Genomic DNA, 12645 nt, shown 5'->3' on the forward strand with positions numbered 1-12645 from the left:
CTCTCTCTGCCTCCCCCAACTCCTGATTTCTGAGCTAATTCTTGTCACCACAACTCACCGGGTCAACTTTTTGCCAAGTCCTGTAGATGACCTTGTCGGTGACACTTTGCAGAAAACAGGAGGGAGAGAATTCAGCACTAGCTGCCTTATATTGGGGCGAAGGATTCTTCCCTTTCCAACTTGTTCTTCAAAGAAAATAAGTCAATATAATCAAAATCTGTCATATACTCTGCAGCTCCTGTGTGATTAATGAACTCTATTAGGTTACTCTTATGAATAACACTGGAGGATCAATAACTCGGCAGGCAGCATAGTCTAGTGGATAGGTCACTAGACTAGGTGACACAAGCTGTATTCCCAGCTCTGCCTCTGACCTGCTGGGAGACATTGGGCAAGTCGTGTCCCCTTTCTGTGCCTCAGTTTCCCCCCCCCCCCACAGCTTGTCTTGTCTATCGAAACTTTCTGTTGTCTGGGGGTAGAGACTGCACTGATTGGGGTGTTTAGGCATCAAAAGTGCCAAAGTGACTTAGGCTCCCCTAACTCTAGTTTTCAAAAAAGTGACCTAGGCAATTTATCATCAACTTTCAATAAGGATGAGGCACCTGTGTGCCTAAGAACTTGTCTACATAGGGGCGCACAGTAAAAGTAATCCAAATGAACTAAGGGCGTGAATCGAACGTGTCTTAGTTAAACCACATTATGTGTGTGAACTGAACACTTTTCTTCAGAATTAAAGTTCATGAATTAAGTGAACTAATTTAAATCAAATTACGGTCACTTTACTTCTGACGAAGAGTGTCCACAATGGGGTTTAATGCAATTTTAAAAGTTGATTCAGATTAATTTTCGTGAGTGTCCCCATGAAGACAATCCCTTTCCCTACGGCAGTACCAATAGTAAGGAAGGGTAGCAGCAGCAGGCTGCCTATACGCTATTCTCCAAGGTCCTACCTATACAATAACTGTGTCTATACTAGCCCTTTCTCTACCATATTATTGCCAACAGTGCAGCTACGTTGCTAATAACAATGGTGAGGAAACTGAGGCACAGGGAGGTTAGCTTCAGCCACGTCACCCTGTCTTGTACATGAGACACTGGATGACTCAGGTTCACGAAAATGGACTATCCAGCCTTGTGGGTGACTGGCTTGACTCCAGTTTAGTTTGGTAGTGACTGAAAGCTGTTACCAGCTATTGGCTGTTTGATAGCAGACTTTCACAGACCAATTTCTAGTGGATAAATATCCACAACACAAACCCAGCCCTTCCCACTGGCAACTCTATCCCAGAAAGGAGGTCAAGGACGGAATGGCTCACAGAGCCTGAACTCCCCCTGGAAACAGGGTCTCCAGGACAGGTTTGGCACACTGCTGTAGCTAGGGTGATCAGACAGCAAAACGTGAAAAATCGGGACAGCAGTGGGGGGTAATAGGAGCCTATATAAGAAAAAGACTCAAAAATCGGTACTGTCCCTGTAAAATTGGAACATCTGGTCACCCGAGCTGTAGCCGTGGGGGGTGGGGGGAAGCTTGCCCTGCCACTGATATAGCTCTGTACCTGTTGTGAAGAGCAGGGCCAGCTCCAGGCCCCAGCGCAGCAAGCTGGTACTTGGGGCGGCCTATCATGGAAGGGGGCGGCATGTCTGGGAATTCGGTGGCGGGTCCCCCAGTCCCTCTCAGAGGGAAGGACTGGCCGCCGAAGAATGAAGCGGTGCGGGACAGCAGCTGCTGAAGCGCCACCGATCGCGGCTTTTTTCCCCCTTCCCTCTCTTTGCCGCTTGGGGCGGCAAAAAAGCTGACGCTGGCCCTGAAGCGGCATTTGTTTAGGGCAGCTACCCTGTCCCCTTTCACTAGCACTAAATTCATTAGCAATTTTTGTTTGCAGTGGTACATGGCTCTATTCGTGCATTCCACCTCATAGATGGGCTACAGGAGGCAGTCACCAAGCAGGAAGGCAGGAGATGAGCCAACGGAAAGCGAGAAGACGGCATGGGAGTGAGGGGGAACAAATACCACAGCAACAGAGTAAGAGAGGGAAGTGGAAAGGTGTCTGTATAATATAACGGGAGGGTAAAAATACGTTGTAGGCTGAAGAGGCCACATATGAATGGGAAGAGGTAAAAGGGAACAGGCACAAGTTGTTACATTTTCTGCCATGATTTGTTTTTATCATTCAGGATGTTTTACAGCTCCTGCCCTCAAAACCAGGCCCTATTTGTAATTTATCTGCCATGTCGAACAGGTGGAGAAGACAGACATCACTTAGGGTGCACGGATTTAGGTATGTCTCTTTATTGCGCCTTGTAATGGTCAAAGTGGAGTAAGAATACTGCTTGATTGGATGGGTTAGGACCCCGGACGGGAAAACACATTCCAGCTGCTGAGATGAAGTCATATGACCCTGTTTCACACAGTTGTCCTGCTAGCTGCTCAAGGCTGGTCTGTGGATTGGCCGAGTCAAGGTGACCTGACACTTTTTGTGTCTAGCTCACAACATGCAGACTTCTTACAAAATAGCTCATCTGGTTTATTGTACAATCTTCCCCACTCCCACAGGGCCAGCTCTAGGCACAGGCAACGAGAGGCAGCTAACTAGGCTGCACCATCCCAATGGGCACTGGAACACTGCTGAGGTCACTCCCCTCGAGGCAAGCTGAGTCCAGAGTAGAAAAACCACAAGAAGCCAACGTTTCAGCCCCAAGGAGCTTACACAATAGCCTCAGAAACCCAAATAACCACAGTATATTGCCCTCTTGCAGCCCCTTCCAGCCACCAAGCTGCCAACGATGGTGAACTAAGCCTCACAGCCTGCATGGTAGTAAGTATATGGGGAAACTTAGGCACAGCAATGTGAATCGACTTGTCCAAAGTCACACAGTGAGCAGCAATGCCAAGAACATAATCCAGATCTCCTGAGTCCCCGTCCCATGTGCCTTAATCACAAGCCATGCGCCCCCATTGCAATGAATGCAACAAGTTAGCGTGGAATGAAACCAAGGGTCAAAACCTTTTCTTCTGTATCCCCATCTTCACACAGTCAGGACAGGGGGCATATAACCAGGAGTGGTTATCACTGACGTCTCCCTTCCAAGAGTCTCCTGCAGACGTGTCTCTCTATACCTCAGTCACATCTGCCCCAGAATCTGAGCCGTGCACATCACAAATCTCCTAACTAAACAGTAAGAGCAGTTCCCAAAATCAGGGTCATATTTATCTCATTCCTGCTTCTTCTGCTAGGAGCACTATCTCCGTTTCACTCTCCACCAGCTTCAGGGGCACTGGTCGACAAGATTACATCATTCAGAGCAGGCATCAGCCTTTCTCCCTGTAACAGCCTATAGCGTATCATCAGCAACAGTCCAACATCCAGCAGGCTAGGTAAAGATCACCTTTGGATGTGTCACCTCACAGTCCTGTCTCCTATCTGCCCCACAGGACCACTGAAGGCATACATCACACTGCCTTCCTGGAAACTTTTTGCAGTCGGTTGTAAGGCCTCTCTCCCCGGTTGTGAATTTACAATCAGGAGGAGCTCTAGGACGCGCTGGTAGATGCATCCTGCACTGTCCCTTTGAGGCAGCTGGAGTATTTCCATCGAGCCAGCCAACAGAGCTGGGCCACAGGGTTCAGATTCAGAACCAACAACCTTCAAAGCCCAGAGTCATTTGGATCTGAGAGTTTGGTTCAGACCCCTTCACCAACCACATGTGCTTTCTGACATGAAACAGGCTGTCTAGCCAGCCCCCACAGACAGGGGATCCATTATATACGGGGCTTGTCTGCAACTCAAGACTAACATTCCTAAGCCTCCGTGCTGCACGCTGACTTCACACATTTTTGAAGCAGCTGTGCATGTGAGCTCATTTTGCTCTTTGTAAATAAGGCTGTGATCCCATGCGGGGCCACCCGTATTTCCCGGGCTCACCACGGTTATGAACCAGTTACTGACTATAAAGGAAGAGGGGAGAGAGAAAGAGAAAAAAACAAAAAAACCCTCACTGTCTCCACATTATGGTTTGAAATCTAGGATGTGGAATTACTGCCTTCCCAGGCGAGGCCCCGCTCTCTTCTTGTTATGACTCGGGTCAGACAATGACCCATCGCCCTGACCTGATGCTGACATGAAAGAAGGCAACAGAGGTGATTGGCAACAGCTAGGGGAGAAGGTCAATTGGCAGTTTCCATTTGAAACATCCTCTTTCCCAGGGGCTGAGAGAGAATTTGGTCATTTTAATCTGCTTAGATTGGAGAGATGGATTTTCTAAAATAGGGAGAGAAATAAAATTTGAAGGGTTTGTTTTCTCCTCTTTTAAATTTTTGCTACTTTAGAGGCATCCAAAAGGTTGTCTTGATCATATTCTGTTATGGTTTAATTTTTGTTGGTTTACTGTTTTTAATTATCCATCTACGGTATTACCATTGCCTCCCTCACCATAGTTTCTGAACATCTTGTGATCTGTAATGTATTTATCCTCACCCCACCCATATGAGCAGGACAAGTCTATTATACCCAATGTACAGATTGGGAACTGAGGCACTCAGAGGCTAATGGACCTGCCCAGCATCACACAGGAAGCCTATTGCAGAGCAGAGATTGCACACATTGTTCTTTTATTCAGAGATGAGTGAATTCCCAGCCACGGGACTACAAGACAGTAAGGGCTTGATCCTGAGAGGTGCTGGACAGCTGCTACTCTAATGGGAGGTCATGGTCACTCAGAAGAACTGCGTGGAGGATGAACGTTCTGTTTCGTGAAGGATTTTGAGATTTCCAAATCTGGCTTCATTCTGAATGGGACGGAAAATTTTGAAATTCTCCATGAAGGAAAGTTCAGAATTGTTTGTGTATTTGGGGTCAACTGAATGTTACCTTTTGAGAAAACCTAAATGTTTCATTTCAATTTTGACTTTAAAAAAAATAATTGTATTACAGTAGCAGATACAATACAGAACAAATAAAACATTTTAAATGAAAAGTCATTTCAAAATGCATACGGAACAAAATGTTTCTGTTTAACATCTAAATGTCCTCTTTGGACATGGTCAGCACGCTCCCGGCCCTTTTTTTCCCCAAAAAGGGAATTCCAGTGAAATTGGCCTGATTTCGCAAAGTATTTTGATATCACCAGAACAGCACATTCTGACAGAATATGGTTCCATCGAAGTTTCTCCAGCCAGTGCTGGTACTCATCACCCTGCCTTATGTGTATGATCCTGCTAGTTTGGAGTGCCATCAATGCTCACTGAAGCCAATGGGTATTGAGGGGCTATCCACAGCTCACACGACGGGACCCTCAATGATCTTGTGAATTGCAGTGGATGGCTTGCGCTGGGAGCGCCTAGGGGGGGATCAAACCTGCCTTGACCCTTTGTTGTAATAGTAACAGGAGCGTCTGTGTATGTGCAGTGTTTTCCTACAATGTGATGTTCTTTGCCAGCATCACAGCTGCTCTCTTGCAACTTCGGGGATTAAAGACGAACCGGGAAAAATACTGTAGAATTTTGAACAACATTGCTCTGTTTCCTCATAAAACTCTTTGGAAGTGGGTTTTGTTTTTGTTTTCTCATTTTAATAAGAGCCAGCTCTGACCATCTGCCTTTCTTGTGCTGTCTTGGCTGGTGAGTGGTGTTTGGCTTGGCACTGCCAGCCTGGATTCTGACATGGTGGCACGCAACTGGCCAATGCTTGACATCACTTGCGTTGCTGATGCCAAATGAGTCTAAGCTCCCCCAGCAAAGGACTGCTAGTATCCGGCCTTTAACCCTTTCAGGTGTTCCGTGGCAAAAGGCAGCGTGTTTTCCACAGCTGAGTTTCCCTCCCCTCCACTTTCTGGTTGCCTTAATAGTGACATTGCAGCAGGTACCCCATCTGGCCACATTCTGCGCACACAATGATCACACCCCTCGGGCAGCAAACCTTTTCCTCTGCCTCTCTCCTTCCTCTCCTCCAGTCAGACCCAGTCACTGCTGAAGCTCTACGTCCATCTTCTCTTCTCTCCTACTAGGCCTCTCCCAGCCTCACCCCCCAATCTCAGATTCTCTCCACTCTTGCTTTCCTTCTCTCCTCTTTCCCTCCTGCCCTGCTATCCCATACCTCACTTTCCCCTTCTCTCCGTATCCATTGGAACAGAAGAATCAGTGTTTCATCCTCCCTCAAATCCTGTTCATCCTTCACCGGTTATTCTCTTTCCTAATGTTTCTAGCCCCTTCTGTTTGATGCTCCTTCTGCTCACTCCTGCTGATGCTTCATTTCGGCCGTCTTCCCACTCATTTCATGCTGATTCTTTCCCTCTGTTACCCTCCTCTCATTCTCTATTGATCCTCCACATCACCCCTTCCCCTCAGTCCCTGATGCTCTTCCATCTCCCCACCCCTTTCAATCCCTAATCAAGTTCTACTGTCTCTTCAATCCTTGCTGGTGGCTCTGCCTTTTCCCCTAGTCCCAGTGATATTCCATCTCTTTGCTACTCAGCAGTCCTGGGTGCCACTCTGCCTCATCCCCTCCATCCCAAAAGAAAAGGCCTGTTCTCTCCCCCCTGGATTCACTGGCCGGCCAACGGTTTGGACAGCATTTGCCTCAGATTTCTACAGGACAGTTGCTAGTGTACGTCGGAAAAGTTAATGCTTTGAAACGGAAAGGAAAAGTAGAAACAAGCACAGAGACCGCAGACCTGCCACATAGTTCTACAGCCTCCAAATCTCTCTGTAAATGGAGCTAGTCCAGCCATTAGTCAGGTATTTGAACTACCCCAGCTGCCCTCTGAAAACAGCAGGATGCGGTTTCTGATCTCCTATCAGCCAGGTAGGGAGTAATGCTACCTGAACAGAGGAGCTGTACTTCTGAGAAGAATGGTCCCACAATGCATGTGCTGATCAGCTGATCAGAGTTCTCATCTTTAGCCTTAGGTACCTCACATACCCTCAAGGCAAACCTGCTTTTGCTGAGACACCTGCCGGCAGCACGGCTGGCAGGACATTCACTTCATAAATCATCTCGACCAGCCGGTAATACCACTGAGCAGGTTATGAGCCTGAAAATCTTTGATCCCGGTATATATCCCTCACCAATGTGTTACCTCCCATCTCCTATTGTTTGCATAACCCTTCTAGTGATGCATTGTGTTCAAAGGCATCATCTGCAGAGTGATATCGCCGGGCAGTTCTTCATGCAGGGTTACCTTGGCTTTCCAACAGCCAAGTGCATCTGCACCGGAGCACCAGCAGCTAAACTCAGATCCCCACCTCCACACAGCAGTTAACCCAGTCCAGACTAAACAGGGAGTGCTGAAGTCCACAGAACCCCACACCAACAGGACAGCTCAGTTACACTGATAACGCCACTCACTTCTATGGATTTGCACCACCATAACGGAGATCAGAATCTGGTCCATGGTGCTGGTGAGCCACACAGGATTTGTCTTGACTTTAAGACAGTGGTGGAAGAAAACACCCCAAAACCTTATGGGATCAGATCCAGCAAAAGAGGACAAGCCATTTCAGAGCTAATGCATGCCATTCGCCGGTGTTTTTTCTGTAAGAGGTAGTGGTGCTTAGCTCCCTATACCAGGGTTCTGACATGTTGCCTGCTGAAATCTGTTCAGAACATCATAACAAAACACATATATTCATATACATAAATTATTTTGCATAGAGACCGAACCACTTTTTTCTATGCAAAAGAATAAATGGACACAAATCAGACATCAAGAATTATAACATTCAAAAACCAGTCAGAGAACACTTCAACCTCCCTGGACACTCAACAACAGACTTCAAAGTGGCAATTCTTCAACAAAAAAACTTCAAAAACAGACTCCAATGAGAAACTACAGAACTGGAATTAATTTGCAAATTGGACACCAACAAATTAGACCTGAATAAAGACTGGGAGTGGATGGGTCACTACAAGAACTAAAAACTAAATTTCCCCATGCTAATTTTCCCCCTACTGTTACTCACAACTTCTTGTCAACTGTTTGAAATGGGCTATCCTGATTACCATTACAAAAGTGATTTTTCCTCCTGTTGATAACAGTCCCCTTTAATTGAACTGTCTCATTAGAATTGTTGAGGCAACTTCCATCTTTTCATGTACTATGTATATATATCTTCCTACTGTATTTTCCACTCCATGCATCTGATGAAGTAGGTCTTAGCCCAAGAAAGCTTATGCTCAAATAAATTTGCTAGTCTCTAAGGTGCCACAAGGACTCCTCGTTGTTTTTGCTGATACAGACTGACACGGCTACCGCTCTGAAACCTGGTACAAGGAAACACGATGTTGCCAGTCCACACTGTAAGTCTTTACCATGCACTTGAAACTCCGGTTACTGTTGTCCCAACTGTCCCAGTTGTCCCTGACAGAGGAGGACCAATGTTATTAACATCACACTGAGATGTGAATAAATGTGCTGTGCCCTTCTCCCATTACTGCCTGTTGCGTCACAATCAAATCCAAGGGTGGTTCTGCTTCCGCAGCAATACTTGTGCCATTACAATTACATAGCTATGAACCTGCCCAAGAACAGATTCTTTGCAACCTATATCAAAGGTGCTAGGCTCCTCCCAGGGGGGGGAAAAGGTCACATGGCTAAGACTGGAGGAAGGTCTGGGCTTGTATGTTTGTGGCACTGACTAATTGTGGGCTTTTGTTAGCTAACTAGCATTAGTCACATCTGTAAAACCAATATCACATGCTCCCTTGTACTGTGTCTATCTATATAGATATAGATAGCAGGGGCTGACAAGGTGGTCAGCTTTTTATTTAATGATACCACCTGTACAAATTTGCTTGCCAGTTCCTAACTGGTTAACTGATTAAAAGTCTCATGGGAAAGTGCATAGGGAGTGGGTATTAGCTAATTAAATTACTATGGATGCAAGAACTTTGTTAGGGTTTTTATTTGGGATGCCTGGGTTTCAATTTGTGACTGACCCTGGGGAGCAAAGGAAGGGGGACTGGACCGTGTGTCATCTGGATACATTTCCATTCAGGGTCTTTTGGGTCAGGGCCTTCTTCCTGTCTCTTTTAGGGTGAAAAAAATCCTTCATCTGCTGGTTACCAGTGTTCCTGCTAGATAAAGAGATGCAGAAGTTGTCATGGTGACAAGATGATGCTCTTCTGCTTGCTGCTGATCTAACCAGCAGTGTACAAAGATGAACAGAGCCATCTCCTGAGACACCATGTGAAGAACAGATGGGTCCTAACAAGCTTCAGGCTTTGAAGGGATTTCACTACAGCTTCTGATTGGATGATGGGACAGAGGCCAATGCAGTTTATACTTCATGGTTAAGAAAACCCAACCCAGCCACATGTGATCTTTAAAGGGCCAAATCCTGTGATGTGCTGAGCATCAGCAACCCCCAGCGTCTAGCACTAAGTGAGATTGCCTTGAGAACTGGGCAAACAGGTCCAGAGAGCTGAAGGAGCATTCAGATGTCTGGGAAGCCTGAGGGAAGGTCACAGGCAGACGGAGCAGTTGTAAACCAATGTTATGCAGCCCAAATAGCATATGCATGTCCATGAAATTTGTCTTGCAAAGCAGAGCCTCAAATAGCATAAAATCAGGCCCAGCCTTAAAAATTAGGCAATGACTCTGGAAATGAGTCTTGCCCACCTGCTGGTATTATGCCTTGGCAAGTTTTACTTTGACAGGCAGGGTGTAAGAGGTTCAATCATCAGAAGACACGATCCAGATAATGCGATGGGGATGGGTGGTCAGGAAACTGTTACCTGAAGCACGATCAGGGCTTCTGGGGAACAGGATTCAAGGCCAGGTTCGTGGAAAGGTTGCAAGCCTCGGAGTGAACCTGGCCAAGTTTCATGCAAGCCTGGGCTGATTTGTAGCTTGGGGTAAAATGATTTCCACCCAAAACCAGGCAACATTTGGCAGTTGCGGAGAAATTTCACTTTGATATTTTTGGGTTCATTCCAATACGAAGCTCAAAGCTAAAATCAGAGAAGAAAGTGCGAAGGGGAAAGAGGTGAAGCCAGAGGGCCAGAAACTCATCTAGTGGTAGCTCCACTATAGTCAAGAAGAAGAAGAAGGGCCTTGTGGCTGAGACTCAGAAGATCTGGGTTTGATTCCTGGCTCCACCACAAGTTCTCTGTGTGACCTTGGGCCAGTCATTTCACCTCTCTGTGCCTCAGATCCCCCTGTAAAATGGGAGAAACGAATCCTCCCTGTCTCCCACCGCTTGTCTAGCTCTCCTCTTCAGACTGTCAGCTCTTGTGTCTCTCATTACATGTGTTTGTACAGCACCCAGCACAATGATACTGTAATTCCAATAATAAATTATAACTGTTTACACTAAGGATCTAGCCCAGAACATGCCAGCTCATGTAAAATTCAACCATAAGATGGCCCCTACAAAATGGTGGAGCTTCACCCAGCACCAACGGCCGCTATAGAACCAAGACAAGTAATCAAAAGCTCAAGCACTGACTTCCAGTTGAAAAAAGGAGAGAAAATCATCAGTGTCCTGGGAGCTGAGAAGTCTGCTGATGAAATAAATGACCATGAAATTTCAAATTGGATTTATACTTTGCCATTTGCATTCTCCTCACAACTGCCTCCTAAAGGTGCCCTATGGGCAAAGAGGTAGAAGGCTCCTGTGCAGTTATCTATATAACCCTACAGTATCTTTCTTGAGAAGCAGAGCAAATTAACCTGGTCTTAAATTCACCAGCTTTCTTGCACTGTAAACCTAGAATGGTGTCTGCTCTCTAAGGGACCAATTATTATTTTTAAGGTCCTTATTTTCTCAATATTCTTCCTCTTCCTTGTCCTGTTAGTTTATTCTAAATAGCTCATTCAGACAAAACAAAACAGAAAAGTAGAGGGGTTTTAAATAAAGTTTTTAATGGGAAAATAACTTTTTTAAAAAATCTGAACAATATTTTAAAAGGAAAGAGAAAGTGTGTGTGTGTAATACAGACATACTCATCTCTCTCTTCACACACACACTCACAAAATAAGATTCCAGAAATGTCTCTCTGTGTGTGAAGCCATGTGTTGAAAGAAAGAAAGAAAGAAAGAAAGAAAGAAAGAAAGAAAGAAAGAAAGAAAGAAAGAAAGAAAGAAAGAAAGAAACTTCATACACAGTGTGTAACATTCCCGGAATCTTATTATAAAGACCAAGAGAACAGGACCCTGTGTCTGAGAAGAAGGAAAGGCTAAATTCAGTGTAAGATTTGTATTATGGTAGCTCTTAAGAGTCCTCATCCGAGATCTGGCCTCTGCTGGGCAAAGCACTGTACAAACAAATAGCAAGAAACAGTTCAGCTAACCAAGTGCACCTGTGTCAATTGATTCACTTCCAGCAAATCCAGTATGTTGTGGTGTGTTACCTGTATGGAGGTTACTAGTATATGGAGGTTACTAGTATTTTGTGACAGAGGCCCAAGTCTAGAAATCTGTTACAAATCAATGATCTGTCCAGTGACTCATAGCAGAGTCTTCAATTCCAGAGCTAGGATGAATTTGCGGCAGATTGATCATTGATCCAGAATGCCCACATGACATGCTGGGGGCAAAGGTTGGTCAGCAGAAGCTCAGGAGCCCAGCATGGCTGCCCTGGCAGGACCAATGCTGCTTATCCAGCAACAGGCCACAGTGCTGCATGGATGCAGTTGACTCCACTTCACTCACGGGAGACTGTGCATAAGGCTGAGGCAGAGAGGTGCTTGACGAGCGACTCTGAATTTATATTGTGAAAGTGCATTGACAGAGCGGTGAAGGTTGCTAGTCAGAATCCAGGAAATGTATTCATCTATAACATGCTTGTTTTAATTCCCTTCCCGCTTGCTTCGTGTTGCCTGGGGAAAGCAGTAGAGCCTTTCATTCCTCTAGATCAGGCACAACAACCTCATCGCCAGTTCTGTTTCTGAACCCAGCCTGTGCTGAGGAGGAGGAGGATGGCGTGTTCTGTCTCTCCATCCTCCCTCACTGGCCCTGACAGCCCAGTGGGATCTTCCAATCTGCAGCTCTTAAGACATAAGGACAGCAGTTGGCCATTCCCCCTATGGCAGGGAATGTGATGCGGCTTCCTCTTGGGGGCAGTTGCCTGCTGACTCTAAAATCCAGTGACGTCCAGAACAAGATCTTTGGTGTCTCTTTCAGTGTGGGTATTCAAAACAGAAGCATGAGTGGTCTCAGAGCTCTCTCCCCTGAAAGTTAGAGGCTTCGTATTCAAGATGCACAAAGGGTTAATCAGATAAAGACAAGTCAAAAAGTACAGAGCAGTACCTAGCTCAGGTATGGCCACCTTTAGAGCATGATGCAAAACTCCTCTCTTTGTAAAGGGACAGGTAAAGGCCCCAGCAGAGTTCTCCTGAAAAGCGGCCCCCAAGGGTTAGGAGAGGGGTGGAGGGGGTGACTGGCGGTGGTGAATCTCAATTGTGGAAATGACGCCTAGGTTCCAAGGTAATGAGTACATTAGAGATCACGGTTCAAATAGGTCAACTGTTCCCCGTTACATCAGTGCGAATCTGGAGTAACTCTAATGACGGACAGACAGACAATGGTGTGAGCGAGGACCTATCTGTGTTCTGAAGTGCTTATTAGAGCAGCATCACCGAGCAAATGCTCCACTCCATCCCCCTTGTGTATGGAGGCTGTGAAGTCACGCCAGAGTTACACAGGTTA

At 46.0% G+C, this 12645-nt stretch overlaps 1 protein-coding gene across 5 annotated transcripts in view; it reads right to left on the minus strand.

The window, feature by feature from the left end:
• KAZN (kazrin, periplakin interacting protein) overlaps positions 1-12645 on the minus strand; it is a 719120-nt gene that overhangs the window by 188521 nt on the left and 517954 nt on the right. The gene's annotated exons all lie outside the window — the stretch shown is intronic.

The sequence above is a fragment of the Gopherus evgoodei genome, chromosome 18 (assembly GCF_007399415.2).
Source record: "Gopherus evgoodei ecotype Sinaloan lineage chromosome 18, rGopEvg1_v1.p, whole genome shotgun sequence".
NCBI lineage: Eukaryota > Metazoa > Chordata > Testudines > Testudinidae > Gopherus > Gopherus evgoodei.